Below are 7,124 nucleotides of genomic sequence, written 5' to 3' on the forward strand. Positions count from 1 at the left end.
CGACTTGAATCTCTCTATTCCCTCTTGTGTCGCACTAAAGGCTCCTCGTCAAGAGCCGGTCTGCATCCCTTTCATGCTGGTTCACCCGTAGGAGACTTAAGCCACCATAGGCTAAAGCTTCAAATGATAGGTTGAAGAAGATGATAATCCAAAAGCTCTCTCCCTTTTTCTTTCGTTTTATGTGAATATTTATATTTTTCCTCAAACAGCCCAGGTGTCCTTTCATCAGAATCATGCTTCCTTTGTACGTACAAATTAGTTGTATCAGACTGGACAGCTCACGTATTTTTACTCCTATCCTGACAGCTGTCAGGTACGTTGATAATTCTGGGTGCAATCTGAAAATATTCATGCAGCGACATCAGTACCAAAACATGACAAAATTAAGGATAAATAAGCTAAGATCCACTGAGTTATAAAATGTAAATTATTGAACTTAAAGTGCTAAAATATGTGCTAAAGATGAGTACATGGGGACAAATTAATCAATAAGTAGGGAGAAAACATATGTTCTTTCTAGTACTATCACGTAGCTTATCTCTCCTATCATATCAAGGTCTTGTTTGTATCCAACCAGTTGTTTTCAAGACCTAGGCTTTAATAGTTAAAATAAGAACCACTATAGGTATTTTTAGTTATAGTTAAGGTTTATTTTTTTCTTTTGGTTTTTTATCGTAATCCCAACCCTAGAAGCTCATATCATTGAATATGACGAGTACTGGAAGGCACGAGAATTGGAATCCATTAAGAACTTGAACAATGCCTATTACCCCAACACGGAGGAGGTGGTCTACCATTACAATGGCCACTTCTCTAGGACCATTCTTGAGTTTAATAGCACCGAAGAGGTGTTGGAGGAAATGAAAAAGGGTCCCTCTGAGATTACAAGCCCTATTGATAGTTGTTGGCGATGTGATCCTGACTAAGAAAAGAACATGAAGAGGCTGGCTGACTGTGGCACTGGATTTGCTCATAGTACTACTGGTGGAAATGATTGTGAGTTTTATGTGGTCACTAACCCTAGTAAAGATGCTGCTAACCCCAAGCCTAGAACTTTACGTCATGCTGTCACCCAAATCGAGCCACTTTAGATCACTTTCAAAGGGTCTATGACCATCAAGCTATAACATGAGCTCATCTTTACAAGTGACAAGACCATTGATGTGAGGGGAGCCAATGTGGAAATTTGTAATGGTGCTGGTATTACTGTCCAATTTGTGAAGAACATCATTATACATAGCCTCCATATCCATCACATTAATCCCACCAAAGGCGGCAAGGTCAAGGATGGTGAAAACCACCTTAGGTTAAGGACTGCTACTGACAGAGATAGGGTCTCTCTTTTTGGAGAAAACAATGTTTAGCTCAACCATATTTCCCTTCACCATTGTGTCGATGGTCTTATCGATGTCATTTAAGGTTCCATTACCGTTACCATTTCTAACTGCCACTTCACTGACCACAACTTTGTAATCTTACTTTCTTTTCTATTTTAAACTAGTCCTGAAGTGGTAATTTTTTACTAAAAAAATAGTATAATTGAAATGAAAAAAATTGTAAGTGATGTTGTTCAGAGTAGGCAGCTACTACACTGTCAATGAGAAGATGCAAGACACTATTGCTTTGAACCACTTTGGTAAAGGATTGGTAGAGAGGATGCCTAGGTGCTGATTTGGTTTTATTCATGTCACCAACAATGACTACATTCACTGGTTCCTGTATACCATTAGTGACACTGATGTGAACCCAGTCGCATCATGTTTTGACACAACTCGCCGACATTAGAATTGGCCTAAACTTGAAGGGCCCAAGTGCAAGATGAAACATCTCATAGGCCTGATTGATTATTGGGCCAATGTTTTTAAGGACTTTTTAATTTAATATAGTTTTATTTAAATTAATAAGTTTGCATATTTTTAATTTTTAGATTTGCACTTTGTGTGTTCTGCAGTTAATAAAGTCATGCATTATGTAACTCCCATGTTAGTTTAAGTCTGCATCATTAAGTTAAGTCTTGCATTAAGTAACTCGTTTAGTTTGCATTTTAAACCATGCATTTAAGCATCTTAGTTTAATAAATGAGTTGCTGGGCATTTATTCAACTCATCTTAGTTTAATTAATAAGTTTTTTGTTGAACTTTATTTAATAAGTGCTACTCTTACTTAATCTAGTTACTAGGATTATTTATTGATGCATGAGTTTAAGTTTATGCTTCTTTAATTAACTAGTTGCTGGAATAATTGATGCATATGTTTAGCTCATTTATTTAAGTTAAGTATTTATCTTTGATATGTTTAATTAGTGTTTAAATATGTTTAATAAGTTCATTTTAATGTGTTTATTGCAGGTGTCTCTTCAGCTTATAACCGTTACAATTCAAGGCTGTTACAAATTAAATAAAGTGGTTGTTCAAGTCATTTTCACTTACAAAGTAAACGGGCTGTTACAAAGGAGGTTTATATATCATTTAAGGAGGTTTTGAGGAGCATTATATCATCTATTTAATTTTGGTAGCAACCTTTTAAACTACCAGCCCATTTTTTCCATTTCAAAGGTTAATTCAAACATTCAGATACCATTAAGGAGCTGGTTAATAAGTTGGTGTCTATTCAGCTGGCCAAGGGCTAACTCAAGAGTCATTTTTCAAGCAATTAAAGTCATTCATTCAGCTGAATTGAAGTGAATTCAAGAATGGAGTTATTTGGCTCAAGAGTGTGAAAAGACTTGAGTTTTATTTCAGTCTTTAAATGGCACATTAAGTTGAATGTTTGTGACCATTCGGCTAGCCTATTTTAGCACTATAAATAGATGAAATCAGCCTTTGTAAAGGAACTTTTGCTAAAAAAATTTCCAATTTGTTTAATGAAACTTTGTTTCTGTGAGGTTAACTTCCTCCCCAATTTCGTACGAGTCTCGAGTGACTTATCTAGCAAGCTAGTGGCGTCATCCTGAACTTGTTTCTGAACTTATCACCAACCCTGGTGTGGCGTTCATCCATCTAAATATATCTTCGGTTCCTACTTTGCTAAGTAACGTGTCGAGGCCCATCAACCTATTCCCAACTGTCACCTTAAACCATATAAGATTTGGCGCGATACTCGTTATAGTATCGAATCTTTCTTGATGTTTAGTTCTATTAGTCATCTCCATCACTTACTTTTTCTATCCTACTTCTTTGTTAAACCAAGCCCATCCAAAGTTATTCCATCTAAAATCCATCTATCTTTTAGCCAACTTGAAATTATTCCAACATACAATTCCATACTTAACCAAAATTCATCCATTTTCGAAACCAAACGAAACTTCCTCTTTGACGATCGGGCAACTCAAATACGACTCGACTCAACACTGAGGCTTATCGTATCAGACACTAGACATTATACAATTATCAGCCAAGGCAACAACCATTAGTGACACCAGCCATTATACAATTATCAGCCAAGGCAATAGGTATTTTGCGCCAAGCACCTACTCGGCAAAGGAAGTGACCTATAGGGGCCTTTTAGCACTGGCACAGTAGAATAATTGGAGTTGGGTATCACAGGGTGACCACTTCATGAACGATGCCTTTTTTAGTCTATCCGATAATCCGAGTGCGAGCAAGAAATTTGGTGCCAAAAAATGATACCTTTCAAACCCGGTCATTGGTCCTCAAACTCACAAAGTACGTTGGACCACTCAGCTACCTATTCGGTCGTCCTTACTAAAAACACTATTTTTTTATGCATGTGTCCTCCCTTTGTTATGTAAAACTTTTTATACCGAAGCATTGTACATTTGGGATCTATTGCAAATGATTGTTTGTAAATGTTCTTTTATGCGATTCCACCCTATTCTCTTCTCCCTCCTCCTAACAGATAATTACCATTTTTTGCACACATGTATGTGTTGAAATCATAAATTTAGAACATACACGTGCTTTTGAAAATAACATATAATAAATAATGGAATGTGTGGTTTGAAACAAATTAACAATAATAACACCAATTATCATGGTGTTGTTATTAATCTTACGTTGGTGTCGACACCAACTCAATCAAAGAAATTAGTCTAACATATCTAATATATATTATAGGCATAATTGCAAAAAAAAAAAAAACAATCTCAACGTTTAGGGGCTTTTAGTTTTGTGCCCTTAGCCCTTTTTTATTGACACCCTCAACATTATGATTTTTTTTTTAGAAATCAGGCCAATTTAATTGTAAATGTGAGTTCATCGTCAGGCAAGCGTTGGTCATTAAAGTAAGCCTATGTAACAAAATAGATGAGGTCATCTAAGAATTTTTTTATTTTCTTTCCAACATATTTCTTCTTCTACCTTCCTCTCTTCCTCAATTACTTTTTCTCTTCCCTGTAACTTCCTCCATTCCTCTCTTCCTCACCTCTTATTTCTCTTCCCTTTTCTCTCTTCGAACAACAGAGATAAATCGAAGCCTTTTGGTAATGAAATTATGTGGAATGCATTTAGGGTCTTGAGTTTAGAAGATTTATCCCTATTCAAAGCTTCGAATTCTATTTCTTCTTTAGTTATTTTTGTAATAGCCTATTTTTAGTGAAATAGGAATAGTGATTTCAGGACAACAAATCCAAAGTCAAAAATTTATTTTATTATTATTTTATTGTCTTCAACGAGATAATATTACCGCCTAAAATTAATTATAGTTTACATGCTTAATTTGATAAAAGGACTAAATCGTGTAAAGTGCAAAAGTTGAATTCTAATTGCTAAAGATATTAAATAGGTATAGAAATTTATTGTAAGAGTCCTTATGTGGTAATTACACCATTAATGAAGTTAGTGGAATTATATGGCTTGAGATTAGTGATATTTTTAATGTTTTTAAAGGGTAATTTAGTAAATAGGTAAATAAAGGTTAAAACTTAAAGAAAACAAATTTTTCTTTATGCATTCATCTTTTCCATCGAATTTCTAAGACAAGAACACCATTTTTTTAGCTTTGGAATTCGGCTATTCAAGTGCTTGCATTGTAAGTGATTTTTGTCTCGTTTTTAATGATTTTTATGTTTCCAGGATTGTTGTAACTTAATCTAGCTAGCCCAGGGACTATTTTGTGAAATAGTTAAACTGTTAGGGTTTTACCATTGATGAACGTGCTTGAGTTTTGAAGTTTGATGATAGAAAGTGAATGGTTGTTGTTAGATAAACAACTTTTGCACAGGGATTTTTGGCGAAATTGTCAATTAGGGGTTAAATTAAAAATTGTGACAAATTCATGGTGAAATTTGTGAATTTGTGAAATATGTGGGCTGTTATAAGCATGAATAAAAATTAGCTAGGCTTCAGTAGGGGTAAAATTGCATGAATTTCATTTTTTGAGCCAAGGGACTAAATTGTAAATAAATTAAAAGTATAGGGGCAAAATGGTAAATTTTCCAAAATATGTGTTTTACTAAATAGAATGAATTATGTGTTAAAATTAGTTAAATTTATTCGTATATATCCAGTTAGATCTCGTACGGAGTTAGATCAGGGCAAAGATAGTCTCGGATTAAATCGCTTCTGTATCTACGTATACTCGTCGAGGCAAGTTCATGTCATTAAACTGAGTATTTATATGTTTTAATTGAATTACATGTATGTGATTTGTATAATTGCCACGTATAAATACCGACTGCATATCCGATGACGTACGACAATTACTGAGCCCCATTTCAACCTTAGGAATTTGTAGGATACAAATGACATGTAATTAGGGTTATCGATTTGGTTGAGGTCCTGCATGTGTTGCGGACACACCACAGCTCTTATGAGCTTATAAATTTTTTACTTATGAGAGATTACCTATTCTCAACTCGTATAAGCTTACCGATTTACTGCCCGTGAGAGCATACCGATTCATAGCTCGTATGAGCATACATGTACATGAATTGACGGATTACAGTTTAGCACACTATGTGTGAGCTATCCCGAGTATCCAATGATATTCTAAATGGTTCAACGGGCAATGTTCTATTACGAGATGATATGATTTTGATACGAACTATTATAGGTATATACATGAAATACATGGAAATGATATTACATGATGTATTGAAACATGAAATGGATGATACATGTATATGAAACTTGCTTAGTGGTTATGTTCATCCATGTTTATCAGCTATTATATGTGTTTTACATGGCTAACATGTTGGTGAATATGTGCTATTGGTGAATATGTGCTTAGGCATTTGGTCAAATTGAGTTGGGATATGCTATGTTACGTACCTAATTTGTTACTAAATGGTAAGGTAAATTCTATGTTACGAACTTACTAAGCTTAAATGCTTACTCGGTGTATTTTCTGTGTTTTTAGTGAATCAGAAGCTCGTTCGGGTTGGAAGGTTGTCGAAGCTACATCACACTATCCATTGACTCTCTTGGTACTTTCAGTTGGTTTAATTCTGGTTATAAAGGCATGTGTAGTTTATTTTGGCTAATGTTGGCCTATACGCTTTATTGATAATTTGGCCATTTGTTTGGCTAGTGTTTTGGCACTTTGATGATAGCTTAAGCCTAGTATACGGTATGTGAATATTTTCTCCCTAATGGTTGATGAATAACTTGGTATGGTTGAATTATTGAAGATGAAAATTGTGGTATGAATATGCATATTGAATATGTGCTTTGTGTTAGGATGTAATTGTGGTAAATTGGTGTTTTGGTGGAAATGATTTATATGGTCATTTGATGCTAGTTTTAGAATAGAGTTTTGGTACAAAATGGTATGTTTTGTTAAATGATCTACATGGTAAGTTTTGGTGTAAATATGCATATATGTCAGTTGAACAAATTGTTATATTGAACACAAGATTAGCCATGTTTATAAGTTGTCATTTGAGGTGTCTAAGGGCATATTGGTTGTATGTGATCATACCATTTGTATAAGGCTTGATCATGCTTGTTTTAGATGCCTTATTATTGCTTGTGTATATATGCATTTTTGGGTAAAGGTTTATACCAAATTGGGTGAGAAATATGAATTGTAAAATGGTCTATTTTCGTCCACAGGGTAGAGACACCGGCATGTGTCTCAGCCATGTGTGACACATAGCCAAGTGACACAGTCGTGTGTCCCCTGTAGCTTTCAAAGGGATGCAACTCAGACTGTTACACGGCTTG

This window comes from Gossypium raimondii, chromosome 5 (genome assembly GCF_025698545.1).
Source record: "Gossypium raimondii isolate GPD5lz chromosome 5, ASM2569854v1, whole genome shotgun sequence".
Taxonomy (NCBI): Eukaryota; Viridiplantae; Streptophyta; class Magnoliopsida; order Malvales; family Malvaceae; genus Gossypium; species Gossypium raimondii.